The sequence below is a fragment of the Rhinolophus ferrumequinum genome, chromosome 14, assembly GCF_004115265.2.
Source record: "Rhinolophus ferrumequinum isolate MPI-CBG mRhiFer1 chromosome 14, mRhiFer1_v1.p, whole genome shotgun sequence".
NCBI lineage: Eukaryota > Metazoa > Chordata > Mammalia > Chiroptera > Rhinolophidae > Rhinolophus > Rhinolophus ferrumequinum.
Genome location: NC_046297.1, coordinates 32,311,053 through 32,322,388, shown reverse-complemented (window position 1 = coordinate 32,322,388; position 11,336 = coordinate 32,311,053). Strand labels below are relative to the sequence as shown.

Sequence of the window (11,336 nt, the reverse complement as noted above, 5' to 3'; positions counted from 1 at the left end):
CCCTCACCAGGTTCGCTGCTGAAAATCAGGATGTCCCCTGGTGTTGTAAGCTGCATATTCCTGGAAGTCTTCAAAATGTTAGAATGATGAGAAATCACCAATGACAAAGGTCCAAATGATGAAATAATAATAATTACACTGCCAACTGAGGTCTGTCTTACGATTTTTTTCAGATGTAACTTAGAGCCAAGTTTCTTGTTCCTGCCTCCCCCTCAGGGAAGGACCAGTTCCGGGAGGGTCCCGCAGTTGCTGATAAGAATGTTGCCCATCCGGCCAAAGGGCCATTTCATCCAGATGAGCAACAAGGCCTGGCAATGTGGTTGTCACATCATCCTGATATAACTTAGCTACTTCTTCACTTCATCTGCTGATGTGGGTGAAAAAGACAGAACAAAGAGGTAATTCTCTCAACCCCTGATCGTGAATTTCTTTATCCCTAAGCTAACCATCACCTCACAACACAAACAGAACAACAAACATCATATCATGTCTCCTCTATTCGAGAGAATGAGACCAAACAGAAAAGCAACCTCAACCCATATCTCCCCTGCTCGGAAGAATGAGACCAAAGGGGGAATTTACTCAACCCCTGATCATAGCACAGAAATCACCTCACATACAGGAACAGATAAAAGCTAATAGACAAAAGCTCACATCAACCAATGAAGGCAAATTTTCTTCAACATCTTCCCTACACAAGAAAACAAAACAAACAAACAAAAAAATAAAATGGAATTACTAATTAAAAAAAACAAAACCTTACAGGAGCAGTTTTCACAGGGGTGACTCTGAGTAATCTTATAGCCCAGCCATGTTATCCAGGACTTAGCACCATGGGCTCTAAGGCAAATGCCTTATTAGCAAGTTTTTCTCCTTTTTTGGCATTAAGAAAGAAAACTACCCTCTAAGAAGTATACCCTCAGGTCCAAATTTGGCAACGGGGAAGGAGTGCATGGAAAATAATTCAGTTTGTCCACACATCGGCCCCCCAGTCACACCAGCTCCCAGAGGTTCCCTGGACTCGATATTCCAGGTTTCTACAGAAAGTTGGAAGTCTTTGGATAACTCAGGTAGTGAGTTCTATCAAATTCAGGTTGTTTGCATAGTAATAAACAGCCCAGGTTTGGACCAATCTGAAGTACTGATGAACCATTTACCAGCCCTGGATGGGAACCTTACTATGCTGTTTCATCTGTGAAATTAGAAAAATGGGACTCCCTTATAGAGTTGTTGTGGGGATTAAATGAAATCATACATGTACAGTACTTTGTTCAATGTCTGGCACATGGTAAGTACTCAATAATTGATAGCTGTTATAATTGTTACTGCATTTTTAAACCTAAATGTAAAAATAGGCAGAATGCATAATGCAGAAGAAGTGGAAGAGGCTCTACTCTTCCTCCATCCTTGTTTAAGTCCCTAGAAATTCACTGAAAATGATAGCAGCCATGTGTGGAGACAGAGTCCCAGAGAGCAGTTTCCAGGCTCTCGGCCTCATGTGGAAAGGTGCTGGCTCAGGTAGTAGATGGCCGTCAGCTGTGGCTAGTTGGCCATCAACTGTAACCAGTTAGCCAATTAGACACTGATATAACTACAGCGGCTGCATTGGTTGGTCAGTTGGTCGGTTGGCAGGCAGAGAAGTAGACAGCAGGTTGCAGGTCGTGTGGATCCAGCCTACAGTGAGACTATAGTGGTATGAATCACCTATTTATGGCTCCGTGGGTGTTTCTTTTTGGCCTAGCCATATCCTGCCTTCTTATGTGGGAAGCGGGACTAGAGACCCCAGGCTGCCTCGCACGACAAATGGCTCAGCAAGCAGGGTCTCCCACACGACATGCATTGCTAAATACCAGGGAACTAGGCACTTCAGGGGGCGAAATAGAGATAAGGGAACGAGTGGGGGAGGCAATTCTACCCATAGATATAAAAGCCTTAATTCAAAGTAAAGCAAGGCTGCTTCCCTCTCTTGGGTCAGCTGGCTCCATGTGTCCTCAGAATGTTCTCTTTTACTAATAAACTTATTGTCATGCAGGGTGGTATGCAGGGTCTCTAGTCCCACTCCCCACATAACAATGCAGGATATGGTGAGGCCAAAAAGGAACACCCATGGAGCCACAGATAGGGGTCATACCACTATACTCTCGCTGGCGGCTGGTTGGAGACACAGGAGGCAGGAGCCACACGATCCACAACCCGCCATCCACTTGTATCTGCCAACCAACCTCACTTGTTAGCTGCAATCCTCCTCTCTGCAATCCGTAATCCACCTCCACCATGCCACAACTACACCACCACACTACCTTGCTAGCTTAGCCGCAGCAGTTATATCAGTGGCTAATGGCTAACCGGTAACAGCTGATGGCCAACTAGTCACAACTGATGACCATCTCCTACCTGAGCCAGCACCTTTCTATGTGAGGCCGAGAGCCTGGAAACTACTCTCTGGGGCTCTGTCGTCACACTTATGCTGTTCATACTGCATAAATTTGTCTCTTGACTGAATTAATGACTTCTTTTTTGGCTTCACCATTTCCTGCGTTCTTATGTGGGGAGCAGGACTAGAGACCCCGCATGCCACCTGTATGACACATGGAGCAGCAAGCAGAATATGGTGCTGGCCAAAACTTTCTGAAGGATGGTGAAGCAGTTTGTGTGTGAAAGCTCAGCTTCTGGAGGCCTGTGAGGAGCGGCACTGGGAACGGGAGGCGTGGTCTCCCTGGGAGACTCAAGCCTCCAGATGTCACACCACCCTCTTGGCCATGGAAGGCATTGCCTTCCTTTTGGTGATCTGCTGCTGCTGTAGGCTCTGAGGATTATGGACATCTTACACTGAGGCCACCACCCACTCGGACACCTAACACAGCGAGCAGGATTCTGACCAGATAGGAAAGGAGTCTGACTTTGGGCAGAACAGATGCCCCCACAGAGTGTGTGGTGCCCAGGGGCCACTGTTCTCAGGAGTTGGACCCCTGAGAAAGGGTGGGAGGACATGGATGGCTCTCCGGCCAGCATGGAGAGGGCCCTGCAGGTTCTGGCTAAGCGGCTGCTGGAGGAGGCGAAGGGTACAGCCAGCCGTGTGGGCTGGATGTTCCTCACTGCCTTGAGTCTCAACACGGAAGATGTGCTAATGAAATAGCTCAGGTGCTGGACAAGGTGTCCCGGTTGGAGGCACTGGAAGCTCTGGTCTGCCTGTTAGAAGAGGGGCTCCACAGTGGAGACTCTGAGGCAGAGGCTAACAACATGAGTGGAGACAATGTAGCTCCCAACCCCCAAGCCAGGCCAATCTTGAAGGAAAAGGTAAAATGTGAGCAACCTTTGGGCCCCGGGGGCGATGCTGCCCGCAACCCAGCTGTGACTGAGTTGACAACCTACACCACTTACACTTCCACTGAGTTGCAGGAGCTTGGGAGGTGGTGCCGACAGCACCCTGGAGAGCCAGTCTCAGCTTGGCTACTACGTTTATGGGAGCAGACATAACGTAGTATGTCTGCTCCCATAAACAGAGGCAGACAATATTCTCTGCTCCCCAGGTGAAATGGAAAAACTAGCCTCCATGATGGTGCATCCGTCCCTGTGACAAAGGTTACAGAATTGCCATAGGTTGGCCCACAACCAGGGCATCCACACTCTAATGGAGTGGCTCACTGCTGCGGTCGGTACGCACAGTATGGGGAAAGGCTGGCAAGTTGCCAGACACTGTGAGTCAATGGCAGTCATATATGGAACTTACTCAAATCATCCATGAAATGGGTGTGAGACATGCTATTTTCAACCCTAATATGCGGGGGCCGGATGACGAGCTTTTTACAGCCAGCATGAGAGATCTGGTTTTGGATACTGCACCTGTGAGTGCTTTTGGATCCTTGGTTGCCATTCTTACGCACTATGTGGGGCGGTAGATCCATGAAGTTACTGTTGCCATGGCCACCCTAGGGAATGTTGAAAGCTGGGGGCAAAGGAAGTTAAGACAGGAGGTCCGAGCAGTCCAGACCTGGAAGTCCAAATCAAAAGAAGGGGGCGAGGTCGCGGGCCTCAGAGAGTAACATGCATGCAGATGTGGTGTGATCTCATGGCAGCAGGGGTTGTCGGGGGAAAAATAGACCAACAACCCAATGCACTCCTGTTGGAACTTTGGAAACAGTTGCGTCCGGAACAGCAATTCTGGCGAAGCCTAAAGGAGAAGTCTGGGAAAGTGACCCTTGTCCCTCCAGGACTTCATGCAGCCGCTTGAGGCCGACTCCTTTCAGCTTGATTAGGGGTGGGGCCAAGGTACCTGATCAGAGGGGACAAGCAGAGACCGGAGGCCCCACGTGGAACTGTCCATACATTGGTCCCCTTCTAATGTGCAGAGGGTTTGGCCCTAGTTGACACTGGCACAGACTGCAGTCTTGTTTATGAGAGCCCTGGCTGTGCCCAGGAATTCTAGCTCTGCCCAGAAGGACTGGTGGTGCCCTGGAAGCTCTGGCTGTGCCCAGAAAGTAGGTGGACATCGAGGGACACCCCCTGGGACATTACTTGAACTGGAGTGGGACTTTTTTTTTTTTTCATGAGCTGGGTTCCTGACACAGGGCCCCTCACAAAAGATGCTTGTCATGTAGATTGTGAGGCGAGACTTGTAGGGGTGAGGGTGGGGACAGAGCCCCATAGAATAGTTTCCAGGCTCTTGGCCTCACATAGAAAGGTGCTGGCTCAGGTAGGAAATGGTCATCAGCTGTGACTAGTTGGCCATCAGCTGTTACCAGTTAGCCATTAGCCACTGATATGACTGCCGCGGCTAAGCTAGCAAGGTAGTGTGGTGGTGTAGTTGTGGCGTGGTGGAGGTGGATTACGGATTACAGAGAGGAGGATTGCAGTTAACAAGTGAGGTTGGTTGGCAGATACAAATGGATGGCGGGTTGCGGATCGTGTGGCTCCTGTCTCCTGTGTCTCCAACCCAGCCAGTAGCGAGACTATAGTGGTATGACCCCTATCTATGGCTCCGTGGGTGTTTCTTTTTGGCCTCACCATATCTTGCATTCTTATGTGGGGAGCTGGACTAGAGACCCTGCATGCCACCCTGCATGACAATAAGTTTATTAGTAAAAGAATACACTCCAAGGACACATGGAGCCAGCTGACCCAAGAGAGTGAAGCAGCCTTGCTTTACTTTGAATTAAGGCTTTTATGTCTATGGGTAGAATTGCCTCCCCCACTCCCTTCCCTGATCTCTATTTCGCCCCCTGAGGTGCCTAGTTCTCTGGTATTTAGCAATGCATTTGTCTGGAGACCCTGCTTGCTGAGCCATTTGTCATGCGAGGCAGCCTGCGGGGTCTCTAGTCCTGCTCCCTACATAAGAACGCAAGATATGGCTAGGCCAAAAAGGAATGCAAGATATGGCTAGGCTCCCTACATAAGAACGCAAGGTATGGCTAGGCCAAAAAGGCTCATATCTATCTATGAGCCATAGCTAGGGGAGTCATACCACTATAGTCTCACTGGAGGCACTATAGTCTGCTTCTCTGCCTGCTAACCAACCGACTCGACTCTGCCTGCCAACCAACAGACTCACTCTCCCACCAGCACAGCCATGGCAGTTATATCAGTGGCTAATTGGCTAACTGACTACAGCTGATGGCCAATTAGCCACAGCTGACAGCCATCTACTACCCGAGTCAACACCTTTCCACGTGAGGCAGAGAGCCTGGAAACTGCTCTCTGGGACTCTGTCCCCACAGCATTTGTTTGATTTAGGGGCATGAGTAAACATATCCCTTTGATCTAGGGCCATCCCCTTGATTTGGGGGGATATGTAAACACATCTCTTAGGGGTATGTGAAAACCTGGAATTCTGGTGGGCTAGTAAGATATTGATGATCCTGACAAACAGAATGTGTTGTCCCTCCCTCCTCCTTCTCTGACTTCTAACAACATATCTCTTTGATTTAGAAGTATGTGTAAGCCTAAAGTCCTGCTGGGCAGCTACCAGTCGTCTTGACCCAAGTAGGAGCTGCAACAAGTGGCTTTTTAATTGGGGCTAAATTTCTCCTTCTCTTGCTCATTTATACCTATTTATCTACCCTATCACTTCTGTGTAAGTTGGTAGATCCGGCCTCATGGATGTTAATGACATCACTTTTTTGTTGTTAAAAATCATTTCAATTTGGGAACCAAATTAAAGCTAAACTATTACAGGCTAAATCTTCATTGAAAGGTCCTGCTTTTGTGAATACCTCTGTGGGAATAAGCTGGTATATGTGTACCAGATTGTCCTGTGTGCATATTTATATTAAACTACTACCAATCTGGAGCAACTCTGTGTTTTGGCTTTTTTTTTTTCCTCCATAGAGTTCAGTGATATTTTTTCTTGTCTCACATTCTCAGTGAAGCTTTTAGGAAATAAAAATTTTGAGGCTTATTATCTAATTGTAATACCAAAAAAGAGAAAAGTTTATGGAAAGATTTTTTGGTTTTCTTTTAACATGCTATGCTTATGGGATTGAAATGCACAAAATATTAAAAGTGAAAATAATTAACATGTATTGAGTGCTAAGTACTGGTGTCATGCAGGGTGTCACATGGGGTCTCAGCTCCCACTCCCCACATAAGAACGCAGGATATGGTGAGGCCAAAAAGGAACACCCACGGACCCATAGATATGGGAGTCACTATATTCCCGCTGGCGGCAGGGTTGGAGACAGAGGAAGCAGGAGCCTCACTATCCGCAACTTGCTGTCCACTTCTCTCTGCCAACCAACCTCACTCACCAGCTGCAATCTGCCACTCTAACTGCAATCCGCTCTTGCCAGCGCAGCCACCATCTTCTTGCTAGCCCCCATTTTCTGCTAGCGTAGCCACAGCAGTTATATTAGTGACCAATGGCTCACTGGTTACAGCTGACGGCCTACTAGCCATAGCTGATGGCCATCCAATCACAGTTGATAGCCATTTACTACCCGAGTGAGGACCTTTCTATGTGAGGGCGAGAACCTGGAAACTGCACTCCTGACTCTGTCCCCACAGCTAGAATGCATTCTCAGTTAACCCTCACAACAAGCCTGTGAGGTAGTTTTTATTATAGTTACATTTTATTATTTTAATTTATTTAAATTTATTTTTAGTATATTTCATTTCTATACTTATGACTATTACTGTACAAAAGAAAATATCGAGGTGCAGGAGATTTTGTAAAGTGCTTAAGGTCACATAGCTAGTCAATTTTAAAACCAGGGTTTTAATCCAGGCCATCTGACTCTAAAGCCTGTGCTTATAACTGCTTTTTTTGTGCTGCAAACGTTAAGGATTATTGTAGCTCTAAAATAAGATTCTATGCCACTAACTCATTTAAATATTCTTAATTTTGCTTTTAAAATGTTTAGTGAAAAAAAAACATGTTATAAATTAGGGGGAACACCTGTAAACTTCATTTCTCTTTAGTAACATGGATAACAGAGCACTCTTTGTAAGTAAAATCATGCTCTTTATTCTTCACTTGGAAGAAGTGAATAAGTGGCTCTTTGCCAAGCAACAAAGGAAGAAATGTATTATCCCCCAACTGGGTGAAATACATGCCATTAGGAGGAATAAGATCCATAATTTAAGTCATTCTCTCTCTTTGATAAAATGTTCTTATGCTTTAATTAAGGAAGAGTTCTAACTCTAACTCCCCACTTAGAGTTCAGTAAGAGTTAAAATCTGCCCTATTGTGAGGCACCTTAATGGATTTTCACACCTGATTTCCATCTGCAAATGTAATCAGCAAGAATGGAAGAGGTCTAAGAAGAGAGAGCTCTTAGGGAGTTCAAGAAAGCAACACTCCAGATATTTTAGTTCGAGCTGAGGTTTTCATGAGCAAATCGATATTTTTTCATCATCTTTACCAAGAGTATTAATCAATATGATCAATATGACTACTTAAGCAACAATGTTTAGACACAAATATTGGAAAGAGAAAAGGTAGTGAATATTCTATTATATATTTAGTAGCTTTAGGGCTTAGAAGAAGCAATGTCACAGTCAATGTTGAAGGAGGAATATTTCTCTGAGAGTCCCCAAATGACGTAGGGGACTTTTGAGTGAGTGAGTGAGTGCTGGGATTGTGTCTCATGAGACCGAAGAATAGAAACACAGACCCAGGATAGGCAAAGAGTTTTAAAAAGATGATGGTTTAATGAAAGCAAAGGGTCAGAACTCCTGAACGGGAGGGGGTCCCAAATGGGGGTGCCCAGTGACTGAGGCAAAATCTCTTATTTTTATACCTTCCCTTGTCTATTTGGGGAAGGATAGTGCCAGCCTTTTAATGAAATTTGTCTACCAGGTTTGTTCTGTTTGCCCATCCTGAAGGAATTAGCAAAATAACTCACTCTTATCTAGCAGATGTGTTCCGTTTATCAGGCCAAAAGGAATTTTATGATTAAACTCAAGGTGTTGTTACATTTTGTCTGGAGCAAAGGAGTGATTTCAGATCCTGGAATTTTAGGATATGGCTGTCTTTGTTTATTCCACCAGGGACGTCCCTGTCTACCTAGTGACATGCTAGCTAACCTGTCTCAGTAATATAGCCACAATAATCATTATATAATGTTTGAGGCCAATTTGTGCATGAGTGGCAATCAAAAATGATATAAACTTGGTTTTCTAAAACAACACTTCTATACATGATACATTTAAACATAGAATGTTGGAAACCCATATTGTCAATGTATTTGTTTTCCCAATTACTAAGTGGTCACTTGTACATTCCTTTTAATCCAAGTAAATAGAATCAATTTTTGCTACTTCCAGTTGAAAGAATTAATTCAACAAATATTTATTGCTAAGTTCTGAGTCAAGGCAGGGGCTATAATCAACACGAATGCAAATAAGACAACACTCAGAAATTACAACATTTGTTGAGTGAGGTGATAAGGCAACTGGTGAAGCCAGGATTCATATCAAGTATGTGGGCTGTCAAAGCTCCCTCTTCTTAAACACCATCTAAGAGTACTTCCTAAATCAATTGAAAACATAATTATTGGCACTGAGCCAAGGCCTCACGGGGAGTTACAGTACCTGGGACACATCCAGCACATCCGCCATTGAGGTTTCTGGAAGGATGACTGCACCAGCACCCTTTTGGTGTTCAGCATGCAGGCGTACTACAACCTGAGAGATGAATTTCCTCTGCTGACAACCCAACGTGTATTCCGGAAGGGTGTTTTGGAGCGTTGTGATTTATCAAGCGACACACAAATGCTAAAGAACTGTGGTCCAAGGGAGTTAGAATCTGGCATGCCAACAGGTCCTGGGACTTCTGTACAGCCTGGGATTCTCCTGCAAAGAAGAAGGGGATTTAGGCCCAGTTTATGGCTTTCAGTTGAGGGTGGAAAAGGGGCCACAGTTTAAACCTGACAAGCTCAGGAGACTGAAAATAACCACATAAGATGACATGAGCATAAAAAAATTCATAACTAAATGCACCATGGCAGGAAGTCACAACTTTATTTCCTTCATAAAGTTAATCTGTGCCTTTAAGTGGGCCTGTCCATTGTTTTTTTGCACCGAAGATGACATAATTGGAATGTCAATAATCCCTTTTTCTGGACAAGAGCAGGAAAGTACAGAATCCCTTGTTATTATTCTTGTCCCTTGATGAATATCTCTATGTGAACTATTAACTTCCCTGTACCTACCTATATGAAAGAAGTACCTGTCTCTCCAATTTACTTTTATCCAATTCCAGAGATTTCCCCACTTAGCTTCTTCCCATGCCCTTAATCTATCACCAATGGATTTCATGTAACCCTCCTCTTTTGATTCTATGTATAAAATAGGCTGCAAACCACCATTTCGCAGAGCATTTTCTCAATCTGTTGAGATTTTGCTTCCTGGCAATTGTCATCAGTTTGGCTCAGATAAATTCTTACATGTTTTCTTTTAGGCTGGATGGTTTTTGTTGACCTAGTGGAGTCTTTTGGGACAGAATACAAAGACATGGAAGGAGTAGACCAACTGCAAAAGGTTACTGACATTATCAAGAACAACCCTGACGTTAGAAGAATCATCCTGTGCACTTGGAATCCAAACGATCTTCCTCTCATGGACCTTCCTTCATGCCATGCCCTTTGCCAGCTCTATGTGGAGAACAATGAGCTGTTGTAAAGCAACCCTTCTAGACGTCAGCAGATATAGGCCTATGTGTGCCATTCAACATTGCCAGCTACTCCCTGCTCACCTACATGATTGCACTCATCACGGATCTGAAGCCAGGTAATAACTTTATACACACTTTGAGAGATGCACACATTTACCTGAATTGCACTGAGCCACTGAAAATTCAGCTTCATTGAGAACCAACGTCGTTCCAGAAGCTCAAAATCCTTTGAAAACTTGATACAATGGATGACTTCAAGGCTGAAGACTTTCAGATTGAAAGGTAGAGTCCTCACCTGACTATTAAAATGGAAATGGCTGTTTAAAGTGCTTTTAAAGGAGTTGTTTGAAAGATACTGTCAGTCTTTAGGGATTGGACTGGATGCTCAGGTTGAAGTTCTTTTTGCTCTAAAGGAAGAAGGAACTAGTAGGTAAAAATCTGTTGGTGACCTATTCATTAACTTTTAAGGCTATTGCCATTGGTAGGTGTAACTGAGTTGGTTCTTTTAGTAATAAAAGGCCTTGAGTTTGGTTAACTCACTGAGTATGTATGAAAATGCTGAGATTATGAATAAAGTCAGGTGAGTAAATATTTACATATTCTTAAAAACACATACATGCATTTCAATCCCATGTTTTTATGAAGGTTAGTGAATTTCAGGGATTACATAAACTATTACCCAAATGTGAATCAGCTGAATAACATCAGTTATGATAATGGAGAGTTATGTGGTTATGAACATTTAATAGGCAAAGAGTTTAAGTTGTATCTTCTTTAATTTCTCTCTTCAACATTTTTTAAAATTTTATATTATTTTATGATTAGCTTCAGGTGTACAAAACAACATAATGATTAAATATTTATACCTCTCACAAAGTGATAACCCACAGAATCTACTACCCATCTGACATTTTACATTGCTATTATAATACCACTGACTATATTCCCTATGCTGACAATATATATAAAATTATAGTAGACATTCAATATTATTTTGTATTAGTTTCCGGTGTACAGAGCAGTGGCTAGGCATTTACATAATCTATGAAATGATCCCCAGGTAAATACAGTACCCAACTGGCACCCTATATAGTCTTTACAACATTATTGATTATAGCCCCCTTACGTATTTTACATTCCTGTGACTATTTTGTGACTACCAGTTTGTATTTTCTAATCCCTTCACCTTCTCCACCCCCACCTGCCTCCCATCTAGCAACAATCAGTT

At 44.0% G+C, this 11,336-nt stretch overlaps 1 pseudogene; it reads left to right on the top strand.

Annotated features, from left to right (window-relative positions):
* The first annotated feature begins 3,240 nt into the window (after window positions 1-3,240).
* On the top strand, window positions 3,241-10,433 carry LOC117033709 (thymidylate synthase-like; annotated as a pseudogene).
* Window positions 10,434-11,336: the final 903 nt, after the last annotated feature.